The 27,178-nt window shown below is 32.8% G+C and overlaps 2 long non-coding RNA genes across 4 annotated transcripts in view; one reads left to right on the forward strand and one right to left on the reverse strand.

Annotated features, from left to right (window-relative positions):
• The window catches only part of LOC143265618 (uncharacterized), a 366,308-nt gene that overhangs the window by 8,394 nt on the left and 330,736 nt on the right, over positions 1 to 27,178 (reverse strand). The window lies entirely within an intron of this gene.
• On the forward strand, positions 1,150 to 23,683 carry LOC143265635 (uncharacterized). Of its 3 annotated transcripts, none has more exons than XR_013040275.1 (3): positions 1,150 to 1,384; positions 22,606 to 22,782; positions 23,211 to 23,683. It is a non-coding gene; the product is annotated as an uncharacterized LOC143265635 (long non-coding RNA). The 3 variants fall into 3 exon arrangements; XR_013040274.1 differs by lacking the exon at positions 1,150 to 1,384 and adding an exon at positions 7,545 to 8,006; XR_013040276.1 differs by lacking the exons at positions 22,606 to 22,782; positions 23,211 to 23,683 and adding an exon at positions 3,585 to 4,096.

Below are 27,178 nucleotides of genomic sequence, written 5' to 3' on the forward strand. Positions count from 1 at the left end.
TGAAAAATGGTGAAGCTTGGAGAAATAAAGGAGAGGGGGAAGTTGTTCATCTGGGAACTGGTAGTGGATTTGTTGTAAATGACCGTTTGCACTATGCTAGTAACTGGTGCTAGCAGTCTTGGTAGTCGAATTTTTGTCTTTCTTACTTTACCTGTACAAAGTTTGCCGTTAGAAAAAAAAATAAGAGAAAATAAGATAATATAAATGCTCCCATAGACGCGCATGGACAGGAACTATTTGTATGAATCGAAAGGTTCGACCAGCACAAACGAGAAAGCTAGACTTGACTTTATGCGCCGTCTAGTGGTGACGAGTGTAGGAGTAAACCGCTATAATTGAAAGAGATCTTATAGTTGGTTTTTGAACTTTTGTCACAGTAGATATTATCATCAATCTTATTATGTACCATGGAATAAAATGCCTATCTTAATGGCTAATTTTATACTAATATTAATAAAATTTGTCACAAAGATTAAGTAGAGAAATAGAAAAAACAGGCACACTTGATGATTGGAGTGGATTGAGATTATCACGAGCAATAAACTCTTTTATTGATTAGATGAGGAAAATCTATGGGAGGTTCAGTAAAGATCTGCAGCAGAATTTTTCGTCCAAGACTAGTCAACGAATTTTTCGGTAATGAAACAAAATAAAATAAATAAATAGAATAATACAATCGGTGGATGGATAAGTTTATTTTCATCGCTGTCTATTCGGTGAAATTGAACAAATTGAAACGAAACGTACACTTGTACAAAAATAAGATTAATTCTTTTGTGCTCTCGTACGTCATGCACAACGTATATACACAACTACGCTCACGTGTGTACGGTTCACGTTCTCAAAGGTTAACCTAACGATCTTCAAGCAATATTTTATTTCTCATGAAATTCGCCGTAGCAGTAACCACGCGTGCAATACTCGTTGCATACTGTGTTGTTCGCATGTGTAGGAGTCGTCACGGCAGTTTCACTCACAATGAAATGTCGCGAACGGTTCGGATTCGATTTGAATGAAACTTTGTAGACTTAAAAAACAACCAAAAATATCAAATACGTATCTTTTCCAATTTAAAATTCCATATTGGTATTTGTTGATTATATATTTTAATAAAATAACGTTGGTTCTTATTTATCTACTTACTTCACTTATTACTACTTTACTTCATGAATGGAAAAAAAATTAATATCTCACCGGTCAGAAGTCGTAAATAAGATAACGCGCGGTCCAGAAGACGCAAATAGGATAAGTTCGAGACAATAACGCAATTCGGAGATAAGCAAAGTATAAAAACAGAAGCAGGTAGGCGCGCGTGAGAGATTCGGAGTTCATATTATCAACAAGCCAGATTGTGTTGCTGCGAATCGAATATCGAGATCTTTCTGTCAGTACTTTTGTAACAACAAGTATTTACATTGTAAAGTAGTGTGGTCTAGAAATAAAGTTTTTTTTAAAACACAAACGGAGTGACTTCCTGTGTAACAAATAATATAATTTAAAATTATGAATAGAATTAAAGATGCCTTTTTTGTGACGGATTAACAACTGTACAGTATCTTTCCTTTTTTATTTAACAATATTGATTTCTTTAAAAGGTAGTTAAATTTGGGCGGGAACAACATATTCCTTTGCCTTTCCAGTTATTTCATGTGTATTCTCATCTTTTCATACAAACATTTAATACATTTTTCATTCTAGTTACTTGCACTATCGTTGTTGTATGACAGTTGTAATTTTTCTTTCAAAATCACATAATTATTTACATAGAATTTAGTAGCCTAAACTAAATACGTAATTTAAAATTCATTAAACAACCATGCTAGATGCAAAAAATATTTATTATTCTTAGGTGTCTTATGGTTTTAAACTAGTAAGGATTAGAAACATAGACAATATTCTGCTTTTAAGCATTAATTTTTTTTTTTTATTTTTTTTTGCTATTTACAATCAATTCTTATACAGAATTATGAGTAAATTAAGTTAGCGTGGTACAATGTCGTGGTGCAACTATCAGGATAGTTGCTTACAATGTATTCATTTTTGAATGTTTTACATTAGCATGTGAACGCAATTATTAGTATAAGGCACCTTTATTTAAATCTATTGGGTAGGTCGCGAGGATAGAATCTTTTTAGTCTACATGTAAATTCTAGATTATCTAACAATTGGATAGCTGAGAGATTTGGGTGATTTGTTAGACGCAAGTTATAACGTTCATTTAAGCATTAATAAGGGTGAATTATACATCTTATGATGTAAATTTTGACTAATTTTGTAGATGTGGAGTAAAGGAACCAGTCATAGTGACGGTAACCTTGACAAATATTGTTATGGTCGTCGTCCTTAATAACTTCTCCTTATAACTTAACTGTCACACGTTGTTTATTACAAAGTTATTACCAGAAGATATTTGGAAAAATATTAATCTAAATTAAACTAACTGAATATTTCTCAGGTTAGGACAACTTGCAATTCAAAATAATTGATATTTGTTTAGCATAATTTTTAAATTCACTTACTTCCTTGGAAGGTGCAAATTACGTGCAAATCTTAATTTTTACAAATATTTTATGGTAAACAACTATTTAATGAATCTATAATTTTTAACGAATAATTTTCTCTTTAATGAATGACGATTATTTATCTTATTATGGAAGATCAATTTTAGTAACCTCTGACAGAAAATACATAAGCTCCAGCGATCCTTATTTATTTTACGATATATTGATCAAGAGAGACAAAAACAGTAGATATTTGGTTTTCAAAAATGTGTAAGAATGCAACTTTGTGTGGCAGTAAAGCCATAAATCGTGTCGAAAGTTTTGGAGGTCCTTGAAGACCTAGGCTTACTCGAGCGTTTGTACGCGTAGGCCCTTGTTTGCCTTTTTAGGGCCATGTGGCTATTTTCTCCTTTGCAAGAGTCGTTGGAAAATTCGGCAGAATCTTCCTGACCTTTACAGCATACGCATCGCGCTTATTTACCAAGTTCAAGTTCACAGTTTTGTACTGATTTATTATTGTTATTCGTTATTGTTATTATTATTGTTATTCTTTTGCTAAATATAATTTGTTGTCCGTTACCCCGTGTCACAGTTACTTCACGTTATCCTAAATTTGTAATTCCAAATTTTTTAAATGTTTTTTGAAACTTTCAAAAAAAATATTTTTATGCTTTCGTTCGTTATGAAGTTTTGAAAGAGAAATTGTAAAATCTGATTATACACGATTCTAAAGTATAGTACAAAAAATATCTCTCAAAAGAAAGTATTAAAAAATATTGCTTTAAGCAAAATATGGCTTAAAAATCCTGGAATTACAAAGTGGCACTTTTGCATATTTTTGAAAATCAATTATCTACTATTCATATTTGTCCTAATCGACGTAAGATAAACAAAGCTTGCTAAAGCTTTTTAATTCGCCAGTAGAAAAATAATACTCGGAATATTACGAGTATTATTGTAATACTCTATAATATCACTAGACTTGATCCTTAATATTTTATATTATTCCATAAAAGATGAAAAGGACTGAAGAATATGAATTAAAAACAAGATAAAGCATCGAAGCATTTTCCGTACGTGCAGGCTCAGTCAGGTCGTCGCTTCTCTCTATTCTCACCTTTCGCGCTATTACTAAAGAAGAATTTACGACCATCGGTGTGTCGGTGATTGAGATGGGCGTATCTAATGGCGTGGCTGTCTGCGCTGGGGATCTATATCGTTCGCTTCTCCTTCCACGCTTGCCTCTTTTTGTGAATATCTTGCCGTTTAGAACGTCGAAGAAAAAAGAAAAGAACATCGGTGTGATTTAGTGTGCTTTATTCGTCGAGCAGAAGAAAGTCGTTATCCACGAAAGTAACTGCTTAAGTATACTTTTATCCAACATGACGATAATATATTCATTGTTCAAGTTACGAGAATGCTTATTGAATTGTTAATTGTTGATACTGCACACAACAGAGAATATTGGCAGCATATAATGCTGGACAATATTTCCCATTTTACTATTATCTAATTTCACTATACACCAATGCATATTATATTCAATAATAATGTACTAAGCAATATAATACTTACAACGTACGTCACATAATGTACTCCTGAGTTGTTCTTTTTACCCTTAACTCTTTTCCTCACACTCACCATTCAGTTTAATATATCAATTTAAAATAAATATTTTTTAACTGAATTTATAGTACTATGCATATGGTGTATAAACACAGTCAAGCAGACAATAGTGGCAATTAATAACATAGAAATAGTAATCTTAAATGAATTCAGCAAACTTTTGAACTGAAAAGTGTTAAGGATGATATCTAATAGCAGCAAAAATACCTTTGAGTGCTAATTGTTAATATTACTAGTTTTCAAATGTTTAATATTCATGTTAATTTTTCGTATAACAAAAATTATTTTTGCATACAATTATTATATTGTATTATAGCGTATCGAAAGTCGATAAAATAATTTTTAGAAAAAAAAATACACCGACTTCGAAATGCACTAAAAAGTATAAAATAATTTCTATTTCCTAATGAAGTAATTTCTATTTCATTCAATCATACAATTACGTAACAGATATGAATGAAACCTATTTACCCGTTAGGTAGTATATTAAATACATTTCAACCTTTTCGGAGGCGGCACAAAATTAAAAGATTATTTTGCGCCGCCGTTATTTAATTTTGCGCCGCCTCCGAAAAGGTTGAAATGTATTTAATATACTACCTAACGGGTAAATAGGTTTCATTCATATCTGTTACGTAATTGTATGATTGAATGAAATAGAAATTACTTCATTAGGAAATAGAAATTATTTTATACTTTTTAGTGCATTTCGAAGTCGGCGTATTTTTTTTCTAAAAATTCTTTTATTTCACACTTTTTATCGGCCGGCAAGACGTGTTTGTAGAAACAGTAGAAAATCGGCGACTGCATGTTGACTCATACACCACCAGAGACACGGAGGCATACGTAGAATTCAATATATTAGTAACAATAGTTTTTCGCTAATAACTCGAAAACTAAAGCTTCCCCTTAATTGTGGATAAGGAAAAAGTTGTTCAGAATCGTGTTCCTGATAACATATTAAAAGACATGAAAATCGTCCAAAGTTGATTTCAAAACTTTTCAACAATTTTTCGCTAATATCTCGAAAACTAAACCTTTCCGCGAAATTTGTATATGAACAAAATTGTTCAGAATCATGCCCGTGATAAGATATTAAAAGCGCACTAAAATCGAGAATACTTTATTTCAAAAGTTGCCGGTTTTTTTGCAATAACAATACTTTGCAATTAAAAAATGAAAAATTTTTTGATAATGGTACCAATGGGGAGTCAGAACCTACCAGATGCAAAAGGTTTCGTTCCGATCGGTCCATCCAGCTAGGCGTAATCGGCGGGCACACATAGAAAAAAAAAAAAAAAAAAAAAAAATATATATATATATATATATATATACTGATCGAATTGAGTAACCTCCTCCTTTTTCGAAGTCGGTTAAAAATATAAGGAGCCATTAGGTGTTAAAATAAATGATCGTGAAAACGGCACTTCCAATAAAGCCTTTCAGCCGTGTTTCACTTACAATTAATTAGAACCCTTAGATTCCTTATGTTAGGAACCTTCGATTCTTACAATTAGTGCAGTTACTGCAATATAATCATTACAATTTTATGACAATTTTTTATTATACAATTATTACAATTTTATTATTTAAAAATAATCGTACAATATTTTTGGGCTAATAGATACATTTACACAGTTTAATTTTTACAATTTGCTATATTTATACAACAAAGTTATTTATTGCTAATTTCTTATTGCTCAAGTAATTAAAAAATATTGCAACGTTGCCGATATTATTTTTATTGTATATATATACACATATTTTAGCTTTTATAATTTATTTTATATATGTAAGAAAATCATTCCTCATGTTGGATTATATGGTTAAAAAAAACCAATCAAGTAATAGATGATTGATAAGCAAAATCATACATAGTATAAATAGTTCCGTACCCAAGAGGAAATAGATGTACATGTATTTCTATAGATTTAATTGAACTCAGTTTTTATTTAAATAAGTCCTGTGTTTTTATTAATTATTTTTCACCTTCCTGACGCAGTGAGGTTGATAAAGAAATATTTTAACTTTAATCAATTCACTGCGTAATAAATTATTTTTTTTACCCATTTCCAATACTTGTTTTACTTTTTACTTTTCAGGTGATTATATAATTTTACAGCATTCCGTACAATATTTTTATATCAATAAATACACACATATGCTTTGGTTTTTATAAATTATATTTACGTATTGTTCTTCAAAGCCAAGAACAAATAATGTTTATTAAAATTTTTTTACGCACAAAAATTTCCTATTTAAAGACCAAGAATTTAAAAGAAAAAGCTTCCAATTATCTCCATTAATTTCGGAGATATTCCCGAAAGTATGATTTCAGCCCGTAACTTTGAGGGCTATTTTCACTCCTACAATGTGAACGATGGCTGATAAAAAAAATATGTGTCAAATATTTTTTTGCGTTCTATATCATACTCAAAGCGCACCAAAATCGGCATGTGTCGATTGGGTAATGTCCCCTGTAAGATCAGTAGCTGTTATAGATGTTTGTAACAAGAAGAACCAAAGCAAGAAAAACTGACAATGAGACCGAAGCCGAGAAAAACTGAAAAACTGAGACTGTACGAAAGAAATATGAAAAGACCAAGAGACGAAGAAATAAATAAAAAAGATATATGAGCTACAAAAGTGGACTATAGTGAACAAATCACTGAGTGTATCGTTTGCAAATAATCATTGAACGAAGATTGGATGCAATCAAATATGAAGATTGGCCTCGTGTGGAATGCATAAAGTGTAGAGCGCAAAAAGCATTGATCATTTTGCTTGTGTATCATTTGTATATGTATAGATATGTCCCAATACATGATGTTCCAAAAATCACAGCAAGCGATTGTCGTACATTAAAAAGCACGTTAAGAAATTACATTTGTTCATACTTGGCTTAATTTTTAAGAAAATTGATTTTGATAATTCCTCAATATATTGGCGAAAACAGTTGCTTTTTAATTAAAATAATAAAAATTTAAATCTTTTAATTACTTTTATAATTAATGAATGCTATAAATTAATAAATGTATGTATAAAAATTGTTGGAATACATTATTCTTCATGATATTGTTTTTATATTGATACACAGTTGTAAATTTTGTTTTAAGTAACAATATCAAAAAGATCATTAACTGATAATAATAATTTTTTTAACGACATTTTATTTCTTAATTTATATTAACAAATATATTAATTTATATTACTAACCATTATAACTTACTTTCGCTATTGCATTAACCAAATAAATAAACGGTAAATAATATTTTTTCTACATAATGTTAAGAATTTGCAAATCTTTAGTTTTTTAAAAACGAAAATAAATATGGAAAAATATTATTCCCATTTTCTGACTTATTTTTGTATGCAGAAGCATCACCTAGCACTTGCACTATGATTTTTAGAACACCTGATACAGTTGCATAGTATTGTCATGTTCTGTATTAACATTATTAATTATTTAAATTTAAAACCGTGCTAAGTAATTAGTCTACACTGGGAGACAATTGTTCATACGCTACAAATTACAATATTTTCACACTTGTCAATGATTTATGCTTATGATAAAATTAAGGAAAAACAATATACCTCCATGTATTGAATATTATTGAAATAATAAATAACTCCGTTCAAATTTAATGTATATCAGAAGCATTCTCATTTATAATGCAAAATTGTAGAATGATTTGCACTTTATGGCTTTTCCTTATGTTGTTGCATATTGTAATCGTTTCGATTTCAAGATGTTTCAGTTACATTAACACGTTCACGCCGGGGTGACCCACCGGTGGGTCACGCTTGACTGTTCTGAGGGGCGGCGTGATCCACCAGTAGGTCACACTTAATTGTCCCGTGGGGCGACGTGCATCACAGGTGGGTTTTGAAAAAAATTAGTTTATTTTATTTTTTGTCAACATTATAAACAAAAATTGAGTATTATAAGCATTAACATTCAATATTTTAAATTGATAACAATTATTTATTTATAAGCATGCAACTTTTTAAAACATTCTAAACGTAATGCGGGCTAGCCCTTACAACTTTTACAATATGTTCTTACTTTTTTACTTTTTTTCGCGGCGTATAATCTACTTTGTATTTCGATAATTGTTTGTAACATTCTTTACATCGTTTTCTTGTTTTTCTGACAGCCCTTTTGAACGATTGTAGAAAATGTGTGTGTTTTCTTGACCGTTTTTTCTTTTCTATTTCACATTCTTCGATTTCTCTGTGAAAAATTCAAAAAGGAAAAGTGCTAACCACTTCTGTAGAAGAAAAGATAATTTTACCTACCTTTACACTTGATGCAAGAAATGTGCGTTTCGAAAACTCAATGTCAAAACTGTTTTGATCTCGTATTTAGCGCGTTCGAAGCTTCGAAGGAGTAACAATGCCGCCCCGCCCTACGAAGAAAAATGTAAATATTCGCCTCGGCGTGAACGTGTTAAAAAACTTACGAATCGAGAAGTGTTATATTCCGTCGTTTAGTTTAATGGCGGTTTGATGAAAAATGAAGTTAGAAGTTACTTCTCAGCCGAACAAGTGTATTTATTTGTTACAATATTTCGGTGGTGAAACGGGGTGACAAATTTTCTGATCGATGGTTTAATTTACATTGACAAGAATTTGTAAAGATGATTAACTAGTTAACGGTGGCGATCTTTTTTCAAAGCGCGTATCAGTGTGTGTCGCGATTATCAAGTGATGACGAGTTAGCTCTCAAGAATTTATGAATCCATCTCAAATCATTTACACTTTTTATTTATTTATTTCATTTCGTGTTGACCTCTAAGCATTTTAAATATATTACAATTTACAAATATAATTTAGTTTTCGCCAAAATTACAATTTAAATATCAAATTGTAACAAAATTTTACACATGACGGATATATTCGACACGATACAAAATTCTGCCACATCTCCATGACGGATATAGTCGTCAAATACACTTAACTGGTTAAAGGAAGAACTTATACGAAAAAGGAGGAGTGATAGTCTGCTGAATTCAATGTAGTGGGTGGAAATTTGGATAGCGCTGATTGGTCTCGATGACGAAAGTGAGGGTTGCACTCGATGTAAACTACAGTTAAAAGGGGGAGGATTTTATAATTTGTCTTCGGAATTTCCCAGACGTCACGTACATACCTACGATTCTGGGTGACTAAAATACAGACATTTCGTGTACAACTAGGACCGAATGGTTGTAAATAGGTTTTCAATATTAGACAGTTTTTTGGTTTAAGTACGGGTGTAGGCTTGGACGCAGTACAACGGTATATGTTAAAAAATCATTTCATCTTGCCTTCTGTTACGACGTAACAAACATAAATCATATAAAACATAGAAATTTTGAGAAAAGTTTTACGACGTGGCAAAAGAAAGTAACTGTTTTTGAAGACCTTCAATTTAGTATCCATACCATCGGTGTGCCAGCACTAGGATGGTACGTGACAATTTTAGTTTTTAGTAAATTAATTTATTGATGTATTTATTAGTAAAGTCTTTGGCTTTAGCGGTACAGCCTATGCCATAAACCTCGAGGTTCCAAAGATCGAAGGGTAATTTGGGCCTGGAGAATAACGGTTCCAGGTCCCCAAGGAAGACATCACATATTTTTGGAAAAACCCAGAATTTCCTATGTACCGCCGTTCTCCCCCATGTAGAAAACCTTGTTCCTCTTCCAAAAATGTACCACGCCAAAGACGCAATGGAAGGGAAAACAGAGGTTTCAAATACGCAAAATATGCAGAAGAAGATCAGAACAAAATCAGAAATCAAACAGAAATAAATAAGAAGTCAATTAGAATTCAAATCAGAAGTCAACCAGCATTCAAATAGAACAAATCAGCATTTAACAAATGATGATATAGTCATACAAAACTTAAAGTTTACTGTTATTGTTATTTAATAAATAAGTGTTACATTTGTGGCGGTTTCACTCCCACGCTTATCGCCACTAGACAGCGCATAGAATCGAGACCTAGACTTTCTCGCTAGTACTCAAAGAGCCTTCCTATTCATACATATAGTTCCTGTCCATCCTTTCCTTACATTCTCGTGTTTAAGGCAAGGGCCTGCTAGAACGCCTTACTGATGAGTCCACTAGCAAGACCCGGACGAGAAACCGTTCTCCTTCTCCTTTACTTTTCCTAGCCCTTTTACCTTAGCTAGCTTAACCGCCAAACATTAGTTGTTCATCAAAATCAGTGTCCATTTTTTTACGTGCAATATTCATCCGCTGTTAATTCAGCGAGTGAAGCGGAGCATATCAGAAAGTCCCTTTCAACATAAAATCTCAATCTTTGCTCTGCCAAAACGCCTTCAGAGGATTTACATTTTAGTGACATGTCATTCGGCTTTTTCGGTCGATCGGAATTTTTAGACAGACAACAATTAATAATAATAAATGGACTTCAACAAGAAGAAAAACGATTAAAGTGCAATCTAAATAGAAATTAGGATGTTATCATTATATGCTGTAGCATAAGAAAATCTCGAAAAGTATGTTGCAATTAAAAAAAAAATAAACTTAGAATACAAAAAATTGAAGATCAAACAATTCTGCATTTGGAGTAGAATGAGCAATATTGTATCCTTTCAACGAAAGAGCAATCAATAAACAGATTTTTTAGACTATTTATTGTTCTCAAAAATAACTTAATACGTTCTACGAAAAAAGAAGAACATTAAATCCTGAATGATGTACAGTTAGAGCAGAGTTCATAAAGTTTGCCGAACACTGAAAATTTTACTTCGCGTGACTCTGATCGTTCATCTCTTGAGCTGCTCGAATGTTATCACGTACAATACATTTCGCAAATTGAATTTAATTAAAACGTACCAGCAGTTTAGGACTTGTTTTACGGTGTTGAATTTCATTAAATATACGAGGTGCATTTAAAGAGTTCGACGAATTCTGTTATAGAAGTTGTCAGCAGCAACGGAATAGAATAAAACTCGCAGTATATGATTTTCGAGTGCTTTTCTATATGCGTATCGACTTTCGTAATAATTGATTGCATAGTTATTTAGTAATCGTTTGTCGCAGTTAACCGTGATCTGTGGCTTTAGCGATTCTTACAGGTGAGTGATATCGACGAGACGAGACCATGCATAAAGCGCTTTTTTGATCTGTACAAAATGGCATCCGAAACAATGGAATTGCTTCAAATTGCTTTCGGTGACAAAAGTTATCAGCAGCCCTTTTCCTTTGTCCTTACCTTAGAACGTCCACGTTATGCAAGTAACTGGCGTTGGGTTGTCAGCAAGTAGTCGAATTTTTGCGTCCCTTGCTTTGCCTGTATCGGGTCTGTTGTGGAGAAAGGAAGGCAAGAAAGAAAAGAAACCATTTCCTTTTAGGAATTTTTAAGAATTTCAGAACTTGCAGGTGTGGAAATCTAGGAATTTGGAAATTTAAAAATATATAGTCCAGTAATTTGAGGACGTAAGGAGTTGGGGATGTAGGGATTTGGAGGTGTAGAGATTTGGGTATGTAAGGAGGTGGGGATGTAAGGATTTGGGGGTGTAGAGACTTGGGTATGTAGGGATTTGAGGATGTATGGGTTTGGGGATACAGGGATTTGGCTATGTACGGATCTGAAAATGTAAGAATTTTAGGATGTCGGCCTTCGATTTGGGAATTTCGGAAAAAATTGTCTCTTTTTCCAATGATAGATCTAATGCAAGAAACGTAAAAATTGGACTAGTTACTGGAAAGGTTACTAGCACTATTTACTGGCATAATATACCTACTCCCTTAATCGAGGACTAAAAAGGCGACATTCCGATACTCGAGCGAACATAATTATAAAATCGCGAGAAAAATCAAAGCGATTTCGAAATCGGCTTATCATTCACGATTTAGAAAAAAATATTATACAAATGCATAGGTACAGAAGAAAAATATTTTGAAAGCGATATATTTCCAAAAGGTTCCATTTTCAACGAAGCAGAATTATTTTTAAACAATGGGTAAGTCTTATTTTATTTGTTTATAAAATTTGTATAAATTTAAAGTTATAAAAATTTTATTTACTCGCTTTCGGTTAATTATATATAACTAATTCTGTACCTTATTCATGACAAACGAATAAGTGAACATTATTTTTAATTGTTCTGTTCATTATTTAACTGAGATTTGACATAAAGACTTCTTATTAAACGTTTACTCTGTCCCGGTGCATAAGCACTTGAACGTGATCGCGCTTAGCTGCAAAGCTCGAAGCTGTCGCTCTCGCTTCTGGGCGCGCGTAATCCTCGCGCTCTAATTGGTCCGTGTTTTTCCTTAATAATTCAAAAACGAAGCTTTAGATGTCATTTTTGCAAAGAGAAGAGTTGTTCAGAATTATGTCCTCTATCACCCATTTCCGAGAATTATACTAGTGGGACACTATACTGTATATTTGTTTGAACGTACGTAAAACAGAAATTATTTATTTTTATTCAACATACTTTAAAGATTTTCATATATTTCTTCTTCGGAATTGTTTTATTTTGACTCCGTTCGGTAATTTACAATATCATAATTAATAAACATTTTTCTACATATTTGATAAGAATGTTACGAGCCGGAGGGGTTCAGCCGCGTGACTGGGGGCTGTAGATAGATTATGGTAATTTAGACTAGGCTAACTCAAGTTTGCTGATTGTTCTAAGCGCCAAAGGATTTTAGCCGTGGAGACTAGCCGACATATGGCTAACGTTTGGTGCTCCAAGAGGTTGTCTATGGCGAGTTAGCAGACGTACAGCTAACGCTGGGTGTTACAGAACGACAAGACGCGGAGACTAGCCGACATATGGTTAACGTCGGGTCTTCCAGGAACTGATATGTGGACTAACATATCTATGGCTAATGCCGGATGTTGCAGGAATTGTTAGTAATATCTCTCCTAACTATAGTTTTACGGTATACTTCCAGCGACTTAGAAACACCGACAGGTGAGTTCTTTGGACTGTGATTATAATTAATTAAGACAATATTTAAATATAAAATTTGCAATTGAATATATTCTCCAAAACCGGGTTTTACGAGTGTTAAATGTACTTGGGAAACATAGGGAACTCGCTTCCTTTAGGACACAGCTTACACCCGAAAGCCTTAACAGTAATACCTGTTAAATGTACTTGTCGGTTAAGGTAGATTTTAATTTACATGAGTTTAAATAATACCTTAAGTTAAATTTAAGTCTTTTCGATTTCGACGGAGCAAAAATCTAAATCCTTCCCAGCTTTATAGAAAAACGAGCAAACGGGAATCCAAAGGGAACCGAGATAAACAGTTGACGGTTTGACTAGAGAATGGAAGGGGTAGGAAAAATGAAGGAGAGAGAGAGAGCGTTTCGTCTGTGACCTACTAGTCACCAATTTGGTAAAACTTGATAAAGGTAACACGCCTGACTGTACAATCTTAATAATATTAAATTGACAGCAATGAACAAAAAAGAAAACCGTTCATGATACTGAAATACAATGATTTAGAGGATTTATTACACTATGCGCTACCCGTACACCATAATTATTTAAATCCCTCCTGCATACTCAAGTTAAGGAAGAATGAATTATAAATTGTAGAATATTATTAATTTCGATATAACATTTCTTTAGCGGTTTACAAAAGATCGACATGTTTTAACCCTTTGCACTCCTTAATTTCTATTACCTACCAACTCCTTTATTTACAAAATAGATAAAAGAAAGGGATTCTCAATAAAATGTATTGAAACTGTGTGGAGTATGTGACAAATACATTTCTCATTTATTATAAATAGTAAATAAATGAAAATATATATATATTCAACCAACCTATTAATCTGGATTATTTATAAGATTCAAGAGAAATGTGATGTCGAGCTACACTCGACATAGGATTGCAAAGGGTTAATTTTGCGATATATAATTGTATATATTTCTTTTCATTTGTAGTGAAATTTAATTTTTTTCACGAAAAAGTTATTTTCATTTAGGAAATAGCGTTTCGTCCGAGGCCTGCTAGTAGCTTCGTCAGTAAGGCATCCTAGCAGGTTCGTGCCTTAGATGCGGGGATATATGGAAGGAATGGACAGGAACTATTTTGTAGGAAACGGAAGGCTCGGAGTACTAGCGAGAAAGTCAGTCTCGATCTTATGCGCCGTCTATTGGTGATGAGCGTAAGAGTGAAACCGCCACATTAACAGCAGACTTACGTATTGTACGGTTAATAGACTGGACAGGGACTTTAACCCGATCTCGTTCAAAGATTCCTCCGGACTTGATATTAGTGACTCGAATAGAACACGTACAAAGGTCCCACGTTGTTCTACATTCAAAAATTTACTGAGTCCGAAATGTTTCTTCCACAAATTCTTTCCACAATCCTTTTTAGACCCGAAAAAAGGGCGGGAAAAGAGTAGTAGAAACGGTAGGAACAGGTCAACTGTAAGGAAATCCCGATCGCGAAGAAAGCTAGACTAGACTAAATTCTTGTTTAGCGTTGGTCTCTGATTACGCCGAACAACTAACTCCAAAATAAACATTCAGCGTGCGTAACAAGGAAATTTAGATTTTCAAAGACTGGTATACAAAATTTGCGAATTTAGTAACCTAGAAATTTAAGAATTTAAGAATTTAAAAGTCTGAAGTTTAGAAAATTTTGGAATTGTAGAATTCAATGATTTGAGAATTTGGCAATTTTGGTATTTAAGAATTTTTAAATTTAAACATTTGGAAATTTAGTAATTTCAAAATTAAAAAATTAAACAAATTAAGGTTTTGTAAATTTGAGTATTTAAAAATTTTTGTAATTGATTTGAAAATGATTTGAAGGTAGGAAAATTTAAATATTTAAGCAGACGAAAATTTTTGTGTTCGAAAATCTGGAAATTTGAAGGTTAAAAAATTTCGAAACTTTTAAATTAAAAAATTATTGAATTTATTTTAAAAAATAACAAAGAAGATTAGTGTAACGATAAGAAACGACGGGATTCCTCTTGGTAAAGCATGTTACATCTTTTGCCTTCGTATGCTGACGGTTAAAGTAGATAATGGGTGGTTATGGGATTTTAGGATAATGGCATTGTGAATAAAAAAAGTTGTGGTGAATTTTTAAGTGCAGACACTTTAAAGGTACACCAATTTAAAAAAATTTTTTATGAACTTACCACTATTCTATCATATATTTTAATACAGATAAAAGCGGTTTACTTTATCGTATTCAACGTATAAATATGTAAATGGTGCAACTGATTTTCTTTTTCAATGTAGGATAGTTAGTAACAACTCCACAATTAACCCCTTGTTCCTTGATTTCTTTTATCTACTCACTCCTTAATTGATAAAATGGATCAAGAAAGGGGTTCTCAATATAATATATTAGAACTGTGAAGAGTATGTGATATACATATATGAATGTAGGAAATAAATGAAAATATGTACAGGTATATTCGACCCATCTATTTATCTAAATTATTTATAAAATCCAAGAGTTCACACATGATATTGGAATATAGAGGGTTAAATGTCCTTTTCTGCCTCTTAACACAACTATACTTTTTTAGACAATATATCAAGATATAGTTGTAATTTTTAAATGATTGAATTTTATTAAAGAAACGTTTGGAAGTAAGTAATGTCTGTTTTGAAGTACGAAGGAGATACAAACGAAGATATAAAAGAAATTAAAATGTTGTAGAATCTAGAAACCTACAACATTATGTTTATACCCCTTAACTGTGCAGCAGGAGGACGATATTGAAGAATACGAGAATGCAAAGTGGTTGGAAAAAAATTGTATAACATTGAAACAGAATTACACTTGCTTTATACCTGCTTAAAAGTTAGAAAATATTGATGTGCAATTCTTTTTATATATAATAGACTTCTATAAAGAATGTGAAAATTTGTATACTAATAATGTTAACAAACTATTAAAACTATAAAAATATGGTTTCATGAAAAATTAAGGTGATAATACATGTAATCAAATATGTATCGGTTTTTGATTTTTGCAATTGTTTTTCTCACTTCAAAAAATCTGAAAAAATCATAGTTAAATCATAAACATGGTTATTTGATAGTTTCTATTTTAAAAAAATATTCTTAAACTTTAAGAGTTTTTTAAAAATTTATTTTGCAATTAAAAATTGTGAAAAATTCACAAACACGTACACCATAGAGCAGAATATCCATGATTAAACTATAAATTGCGTTTTGCCTTGTAACTACTCTTCAAGTAAGGATAGGGATTTGATATTTGGCAAAAATGATTTCCTTCGAACGGTCTATTAATTGATATGTTCATTGATTAATTTGATCTAAAGGCATTTTTGACCTGATCCGGCAACACCCTTTACATAATCCTTACAACCTTAAATTTGAAACACGCAAAAAATAAAATCAGTACAGTCAAAAGGTATTATAGTTTATAGTATATTATAGTTATATTATAGTTTATAGTTTATAGTTTACAATTTCAGGTGTTGCAGGTTATGTTTAATGAGTTTTGAAGGGTCTAGGGTTTAGGGGTTTAGCACATTAAATTAAAAGGTTATTATTAATTTTTTTATAGTATTAATACTAAAAAGAGATGGTTTTTAGAATTTTTTATTTCTCGTTTGAGGTATCAGGGTTCCAGACTCAAAGGTTTGTTTTTTTGATTAGATAATCGCAACGGCACTTTAAGTTAAAATGCCAGTTTTACATTTGGCGATCCTTAACTATGCAAATTACGATTGGACTTAATTGAACATTCAACCGTATTAACGATACAAGAAAGGTTGACCATACTTTTACCGCAAGTGCGTCACGAGTATAACTTATCGTTATACTGTAAATAGTTAAAAATATAACAGATTATTGCTGCTGATACTTGCGCAACGTTTATAATTGTAATGACTGCATTAGGAGTTCGTGATAGACCTCATATGCGAAACTACATTAACCTGCATTAGCACGTGAAAACTAATGAAAGAATTAAATGAATTGTTCAGACGCGAATTGAGACCTGTTCCGAGTTGCTCGGAATATTATTAACGTAATATTTATGGGTGTTTTGTCGAACCTAAGAGCGCTTCACTCTTGCAATTCCAAATGGATCTCTAAGACCACATGGACGTCTCCACAGCTTGACGTTCTTAACAATTGACAATAGCTTTCTAACAAGCCAGAAAAGCACATCTTTCTAAATGCCAATATACCTTTTCTTAAGAAAGTTTATTTCCATGGTCCTAAACTGTGCACCCCAATAAAGTGGGCCTACGCGCTCGAACTCCGATGATAAACACATGGTGCCCATTTATTACTTCCTTTGAAGGACCCAAATCACTCAAGTACTTTGGGTTACTTTGTTAACAAAATGTAATTTACAACCCTGGAATAAAGGCTAAAAATCTTACAATCCCATTCGCTGAACCATCTCACCAATCAGTATTTTTCACAAATAACAGTCTGTCCTGATTGGCCCCTTTTTTGGTAACGCCTTCGCGTCCTGAACTTTCTGCATTGCTTTCTTTTCTGGCTTTTTAGAGGCGACTAGTTAGTCTTAAATCAGCTTCCTTAGAATATACTTACTTCGGTCAGTCTTACATTAACTTTGTTACTATCAACGACTTCAACATACAACAATCATTACTACCAGTGGGATGATGAACTACATCCTTCATTGACCTGGGCACACCAGTGTGGAGGACTCTGAGCCACTCTATCAATTCTACTCTATAATACTAACTCTACATATAATTCCACTACCGTAACAAGTTGTGGAAACGCCATGGGTCGACGAAGATTTACAACCTTCGAAATTAACTATAAATAATTAATATTTTACTCAGCGCGTGAACAAGACCTTTACCACGACTAAGGAATTTATTACAGGGTTCAAGTGGTTCGACGCGTAGACCACCGTGAATAGCTCTATAGCTCGAAATACGGGTCACTGAGGACTCTTTTGTCTATCAAGTCCCGTCCAGACCAGTCCTAACGTAAACATGTGCTTGCCATAAATCAGCTAACGGCTATACATTCTTTTTCTCGTAGTTTTAGCAAACAAAAGCATAGATTCTTCTCAAATGTCACCCTCTGAAACGCGAGGGTGTTCGGGAGATTTTTATATATCAAAGAGTCAGTCGATCGTTGAATCTTGTACGGGTCGGACCTAGAGTCGAAAAGTTCCACGTGGAGTAAAGTAAAATATCCAATGCAGGGTGGACTTCAATACAAATCATAACCCTATTAAAGTGAGACCTTGCACTCCTCGAATAAACTAATGTAGAACAACCAGTGCAGGGTGGTTCCTAAAATCAATCATAACATTATTCGAGCGGGACCCTGCACTCCTCAAATACACAACTTCTCACGTGAATAACCAGTGTAGGGTGATATCAAATACACATTGCAACACTATTCGAGTGGGACCTTACACTCCGCGAATAAACCAATGTAGGGTGGTATCAAATACATATCGTAACACTATTCGAGTGGAACCCTACACTCTTCGAATAGATCGTCGGGAACAATCCTACGTAGATTATAACACGAATATCATAACAGCATTCGAGTGAGACCCTGTGCTCCTCGAATCAATTAACAATTATACTCAGTAACACACACAACGTATACATAATCGTTCACACTTTCACCGTTGAATCACGAACAAATATAATATAATATTATAATATTATATAATATAATATATAAATATAATATTTTTTATGTCGTAAGACTCTTTCTCCTAAATCAAATCATTCGAATCAATAAATTGTTATGATTTTTGAGGTTCAATTCTGTCTAACTAATTTTTTATTTACCCTCCTCCTTAATCAAATTCGTACATTCCTTGGAAACACAAAATTTCTCCACGTTGCGTTGAAAAGATTTCGACGATATATGAATTACGGAATTTGTAATAGAAAAAATTGTTTATATTCTGCTCCAAAAATATTGCAATTTATTTAATATACTACTTAAGTAGAAAATATGTTATTGTATGTCTTTCTGCATGTTCCTATAAAGGTAAATTAATAAAACATTATTTTTCATGTTTTACTGCACTTCGAAATTAGATGTAGTTCCTTCTTAAAAATTTATGACCGAATTATTTTCTTATAGCATTTATATTTTTCAAAATATTCAATAGCAATAATAACTATAATTAACTACATATACTAATATGGTGTTAGATTGGTACACAAAATTATCTTTTGCATTACACTGTGCAACAAATTTGTACATGTTTTATTTGTGATAGTTATACAATTTTCTTTTATAGAAAATGGTTACGTTGGCTATCATCAATATAATGATATATGTTTATAAATTATAAACTTTAAACACATAAAGAAAACATATAATACGTTTTTATAAATTATAAAAATTTAAATACGTTCTAATGATATTTAAAGTGGGACAACTGTTACGCATTATTTCTCAAATGTTCTGTAAGACGAGGTAGAAAAATGATTGACACGCTAACTGAGTTCGGTTTCAAAAATATTATATATATTATATAAACAGATTCCGTGAGCGAAGTAATGTCCTCAAGAGAAGGATGCCTTTCCAAGGTCTGTGGACGAATGCCCTCTTCCCGTTCCGCGAGGTTTCCTAGTCCCCGCGAAACTTGAGGCCCCAGGGTTGTTTTATGGCCCGGACGTCACAGCGTCAGGCCTCTACCCCGTGATGGTCGTCGTAGGACGGCCATGTGCCCGTCGTCCCTGCTTTATTGGGGTGGGTCATTGGGAATTTTCTAACAGTTCGTTAGTTTTTATAAACTATATACAAAATATGCATATAGTTTATTATTTTATGTATAATATATATGTACATGTTACCGTGAAAGACCGAAATTGGAGAATGTCGACTTTCACTGGTGAATGGCAACACATACCAAATACGTCGGTGAAAGATCGAATATTTGATTACATTCTTGTACATTCGGACCCTCACCGCTGTATGTCGACAATCACAGATATGCTCTGGTGGAGGTCCAAAAGAGAGGAGCCGACAAAGAGGCGACTGGCTTTCTTCCGCCAAATCCTTTGTTCTGCTGGGAGTCAGTCAGCTTTGTCAGTCTTATGCAAGCTTTGATGATGCGAGCAACGTTTTCTTAATTTTTGCCGATACCGTAATTTATACCGAATGGATACTACAGTAAATCGTGATCTTTTTCTTGAAAAGTTAAATGCATCAATTGCGGGTAAACGAAAAGACAATTGTTTTTATTTTTCTTAAGAAAAGTACTCTAAAATACTTTCTGAAGTGGTTAGATTAAATCTCCGACATGTTCAACATTCACCATTAGTGCATGGTAAATGTCGACATTTACCGATGTAAGTCAGAAATAAGAGTATTTAGCAAATATTTCGGACGTACATATACACATATACAACATATACACTTTTGATTATAGTTTATAGTTCCTGGTTTATAGTACCTATAGTTTGTATATATATATATATAGTTTTGATTATTGTTTATAGTTGTTGGTAGTCTGGTTACCTTTGCCTGGAAATTGGAAAAATTGTTTAACTTTTCGTTTCTCTCATGATAATAAAACATGTACTGCTTTGTTGAGTCCTTTCGATTGAGTTCTTATTCTAGTGACGAAATAAATCTTTCTAAAAAAGTATATTGATGAATTAAAAATTTTTTACAATTGTTGAGTTATACAATAATCATAACCAAATTCTACTATTTCAAGCGCATTTTAATAAAATGAGATAAACTTCATTGCTTTTTTTACCTTTCTGCTTGACTTTTCATTCCAATGATAAAGTTGTTTAAAAAAAGTGCTATAAACAGACCAAATTCAGACAAGCTGTTAATCTGCATAATTACTGAGTTTTCGTAAAGTGTGAATCAAATCTTCTATTCATTGCAGATATATTTTTGTCAAGAAAGTTTCGTTTTCTATAAAAGCCATTTCAAAGTATCACAATAAACATGTTTTGACCGGAAAAAGTCATTGTGTAATTAGTGAGACAAGTTTTCAATATTGATTTTCTTTGAATGCGCGGATAAGCATAATAGGCAAGTAACTTTCAGGACCTGTCATTTTACTAAAGTGGTTTATACACGATAGTGCTCCAGCTTATTTTGTATCCAGCGTCCAACGATATTTAAATTACGCTTTTAATGAAGGGTGAACTGAGCGAGGTTGTCTGGTACGACCGCTCCGATCTCCTGATTTATATCCTCTGCTACTTTTTATGGTGATACTTTAAAAGTATTATGCACTTTTCAACAATCAATGACATAGACGAATTATGACGCCCAAAAAATTGTGAGAACACATACATTTTCGAAGAATTTTGCGATTCTCCTAATTTGAGCAGAATTTGAATGTTACGTAGAATGTTTTTCATAACTACCAGAAGCAAAGTGGCAACGTAATCTATTTCCATACGGTATGATAGTTTTCTAAACGAGAAGATTACTTATTTTAATTGAAACAAAAATTTATTTAAAGCTTTGAAATTAAATATTAATTAAATTAAATTAAATTAAATTAAATTAAATGTTAATTAAATATTAATTAATTTCCATGTTTGTTCACCACTTGACAATTGCTATTTATTCTAAAAATTGTGAAACTTATTAGGTATTGTATCCTTTGATTTCGTCTTTGTATGCTCGTCAAATGCAAGGACTGAATATAATTTGCAATTATTAATTAGTTGCGAACACATGGTGTCTAGAGGCAAAAGAACTTTCTGCAGCTTAAGCTCTATAAGATCTTCTTTTTATATATTCCATGATTATGTCTGTTACTGTACTGTTTATAATATTGCCTCGAAACAAGCAACACGTTCGGGATCGGTTAGTTGCTTATTCCGAAGCAGGTATGGTATTAAGCTTGATTTTGTTCCCAAGCGCAACGAGAGACACTGCGTAGAAGAAACAGAGGGTTTGGCAAACTATAAAATGATCGGTCGAACAGCGATGTTATTCTTTGGAAAAAGACATAACTTGACATGCTTTTCCAGTTTAGTACTAGTAAAATCAAATGAATTAAACACATTCTCATTCCTATTTCGTATCACACTTCCTCTTATTATTTTACAATTATGTTAATATTAACATACACCTACGTATGTATGTACTGTGCTATTATTGTTGTTATAGTTAATAAGTTATAGGCACCCTTCGAATAATACGGTTAATTGATTCCATGATATTCAAGGGGATGCATGTATAAATAATACAGTTTTGATCCGAAATAAACAACTCTTTTTAGACTTAAGGATAGCAGCCTGCTATCCTCTCTGTTTTCTTTCGTATTTTCTTAATGATATGAAAATTCTGTGAAAACGAAAAACCATAAACGAAGCCAAAGCAAATGTTATGTTTATTTCGAAATAAGTAACTGATTGGTCCCGAGTGTTTTTCCTGTTTCGAAGCAATACTGCTATATACAAGAATGAGAAAATATTACACATGTTTTCTGTACCTTTCATTAAACTGTTTGGTCAACCATGAAAATTTGTATTTTCTTCGGTTTTACAGACCTCTCACTCCTTCACGTGTCTTACACGTTGACCAACAACCCGAGGATAGTCCCGAGCTAAGCAAGCTGGAAGATAGCGTCGCGTCGTTGCGACGGATATACCTTGCAATGGAGCTGTCTGCGACAACCCTCGATGGCCACACGGCCCGCTTGTCTTGCGGATAGCCCCGGGATAGGTGAGCCATAAGCCGATCATTATGCGGCGAGTCTTCGCCGGGAATCTCCCAGGATAGGGTAGGGTAGTAATAGCTAACTCCATGGAAGGAACACTATCTCGTTTTAATAAGAGTACTGACAAGCCAAAGGTAGCCAATACCTAATGTATGTTCTTATCCTTCCCTTCTTCCCCCTCTGGACCGCTAGTCAAATTGTAAACTGCGAATCAAACCCCTAGTTGTAAGTCCCGGAGGAGCCACATCGGACGCCTCTACCACTAATTGATGTAAGTACCGCGAGCGCCACCCTGAGAGTTCTCCCCGTTACAAGTAAGTTGGAATCCTCCCCTTCTCGCTGCCGACCGCAGTATTAAGGATTAGGTTAAGTAAAATGATATCTTGCGTCACTATATTCTCTAACATTGTATGTCCAATTCTTATCACGATAGGCCGAGGCAACCACTGGACCCGGACCAACCGCGGACACCAAACCACCTGACCTGCGGACCGAAAATCATTCGCTAGTGGCGATGCCGCCGGCCACCATCGACGACAGAAAGTAAGAAAGGGGTAGTTATTCGATTAAACCTCGCGCAATCATTACCCTTCGATCCGTCTCCCTTTTTCGTACGACTGGCTACCTCGTTTAGGATCCTGGTCGACTGCAACGTTTAGCACTAGGCAGGCTGCGAGCACTCCGTTACATGCTTGTTAATAAATCTGCCATCTGACACTTTTGTCATTATCAGAATTAGTTACTTGGTGGTTTCCAATTTTGTATTTCTTTTCTTTATATATTATATATTATATATTCAATTTGTTGTCATAAACTCTGCTATTGTTACATTTCTAATATGTATTTATTGAAAATATAAACATTGCATTGCTGCATTTCATGAAACTAATAAAATGAAATGTACAAATTGTGTCCGATTATTTTTATAAAGCAAAATTGAGCTGTATTTTGTATGTAATTTGTTATACAATGTATTATGAATATAAAAAGGTTAAAAGTATATAAGCAAATATTGTATTAAGTATATAAGCAAATATTGTATATAAGCAAAGCTTGTATTGAAAACACATTTCCTTTAATATCTCGGAAACTGGATGATGTAGGAGGGTGCATTTTTTTAAATTGTGTATTTTTGAACAAAAAATTTAGTTGATTCCGAAAATTTCGGAAGAAATTATTTATTTAAATGATATATTGAAAAATTGGATTTATTATTTAATTTCTTGTCCTAAATGCAGTCCGATTTTTATGCAGATTAGTATACATAAAATATGGGTCAAAATGGGGGATACGTGTTTTTGGAAATTTTTGTTTATTGCAATTTAACAATAATTATTACCTGTACAATTTTCTTCTACTTCTTACGAAGAAAAGTATTTAGATCCGTTTTCAAAGCGGGTGAGCTCTTTTTATGCAATCAGTTACCACGTTTTTAACAGTTGGACAGTATCACATGTTTATTATTCCATCGTTAACCGTTTTTTGATTTCATATTTCCACTTCTGTAAATCCAGTAATATTTTAATAAAAATATCATGTAATACGTATTTTGAATTCGTTTCGATGTCCTCTAAAGCTATGAATAAAAAAAAATGTATGTTCCTACTTAAAAAACCCAAGGTGACTCCGACTTTGCCAAGAGAACAAACTGTTTAATAATTTGCTTTACTAATATCTATTGTGCACTTCATACCCTGCAAATATTGTAAACATTTTTTGGTAAGGTGGCTGCAAGCAGGAGAAAAATCGTGAGTAGAGTTACAGGTATCACCCCTTATATAATATAATGCAAATAACGAATTTGTAAAGTACTGATATATCTTTTACGTAATTTATTCGAAAACGTATAGGGTGCATAATGGTAGAAGTATGCACCCCACTTCAATTTGTTGCTACACAGTATGTTTATATCGATCTTGCAAAATGTGGTTTTGAGCAGTGCAATTAACGGGTAAACAAAGAATCGAAGCGATCGTGTATGTAACTTAGAAAATATGAGGTAAATGTTTTTTAATTATTTAAATGTTATTGCTGGACCTTCAGACTTACCAATGCATACTTACCAATTTATAATTTAAACGAAATAAAAGATCGTTCAAGATTTGCACTTTATATCTTTCCAAATTGCGATTACGATAAAATGGAATTACAAAAATGAATTTTTTATTATATTCTATAATGAAGCAACAAAATGCAAATACTGTGGAAAAAATAGGTAAACGTACGTTTGTTTAACTCCTGAGTATTTTAACTGTATTTGCTATTTCATATTTTACGTACGTACGTAATGTTTAATACTTATTACACATACATATAATGCCATTACTTATGATTAAATAATTACTCGTTGGTAATTGAAGTATCATCTTTTTAATCATTATTTTACTTTTCCACTGTTTTCCAAAATATAATGTTTTAGATCGTTAAACAAACATCTTTGTTTCATATTTCAAGGTTATAATTAATATCTTTATTATGGGGGTAAGAACATGTACTCTGTTTTCTAACGCGAATTTGGATGTTAACCCTTTTGATTAACGCCCGCACTACCGCGCTTCCTTATCCCTTTTACAACAATAAGGATAGTTAAATATAAGCCACAAGTGCCCCTTTGAATTAAATATGATTGATGATGAGGACTATTATGAACGAGATTCTAGTTGAATGTTGCTTCGTTATGTAAACGCTAATTGAACATACGAGTGATAGTCAACTTCACGGTTTTTTAACTCTGAATGTGTCTGCTTGTTATAGACTGAAGTAATCTTTATGATTGTCTGAACTGAACTTGTTCTCTTTTCGGTTTCTTGTAAACCTATTCACCTCTCCGCCCTGTCCAATCTAATTAGCGAATGAGCTTCCCGGAGTTGGTCCCGGTTAGACCTTTGAAAAAATGTGATAAGCTAATTCTAAACAGCCGTAGACATTTCCCTTGTATGCCCGCCATAAATCCTGCTGCTATAGTGCACGTGGTAACTGCTTTATCCTTCAAGCCCGATACATTGGGAACCCATGTCCTTGAAGTATGCTTAACGAGAGGACCCCTTGATTGGTCTCATCTCTGACTTCGCAGAAAGCGTCACAGGAGGTTCGTTGAAGACACGGGACGAAGATTCAAAGACGGAGCAAGCCAGTTCAGAATTGTGAAAATAAATTAGACATAAGTCGAATTTCTGTATGTAATGTACAAAGACAACTATTACAGACATTACTTTAAGAACAATGAATGGACTATATATAAGTGGACATTATTTGTTGTTCTAAGTTATATATTTTGTGATATCGCGGAACATACTCGCATTATTTCGTACATGGCAATGTGCACGAATATGTAATTGAATATCTCACGAGAAATCGAATTTCCAGTTCAAATGATAATCTACACATTGCAATGCTGAATTTATTGTAAAAATATACACAGAATTTTATAATAAAAGTTTTAGTGAAGTAACACAAATTTGCTGAAAAATGCCAAGAAGTTGGTAATGTTTAATCTTGTCCCCCCGTACCGTGATAATTTTTTGGCCATTATCATCTTCTTTTATAGGAATTAATTATAAAATGGAACACGTTCGCTGAAACTTTCATTCCATGCTTTTTTTCATGTATAGAAACTTATATTTTCTTGAAAGTAGAGAAAGTTCTAGTGAACTAGCAACATTTATTCAGCTTTGAAAAAGTTTCGATTGTGGCATACAGATTTTTCCTTACAAAGTGCATGAGTTTTAAATTGAAATTTTGAATCGATCAATGAAGCTGTATTTGTGTACAAATATTTTACCGTGTCTAAGTCAAGTCAAGTGCGGGCATATAGTGGTGTAAAATTTGTTGTCAGTGATTTCAGGGCAAACATTAATGACGGTAATTTGAAACATATATTACTCCTGAAACTAAACTCCAAACTCTGAGTGTACATATGTATACGTAATTAATTGCTTTTGGTTTTGTTCAATTTTCTTTTTGATGTTAGTAAAATGCTACAGTCATACAAAATTCATAATCTATTTTCTTTTATATTTATCTTGCTTTTAATTTCGTAAAAATGCTATTTGAAAAGTAATCGTAACTTCCATATTTTCCACAGAATATCTGTTCAAAAATATACGTTCTTTCAGAATTTTTATTACCTGAATATAAAATAACAGTTATTACTAAATTTTTGCAATAAACTAAAAATCTTATTGTATAAAATTATTCTTAAATAAAATAGAAATGATTAAGAAGTTAAAAATTCGACGAATAACCTCCGTTATAAATATTAGTAATATTATTTGGTCCTTATAAAATAGCTTTTAGCACTATACAGGCATAATATTCCTTCTTAATTATGCAACATGCTTTTTCATTAATTTTGTATACGTTCCGAAGCTAAATGTTAAGCATTGGATATTCTAAGTCTAT

This window comes from Megachile rotundata, chromosome 13 (assembly GCF_050947335.1).
Source record: "Megachile rotundata isolate GNS110a chromosome 13, iyMegRotu1, whole genome shotgun sequence".
NCBI classification, from domain to species: Eukaryota; Metazoa; Arthropoda; class Insecta; order Hymenoptera; family Megachilidae; genus Megachile; species Megachile rotundata.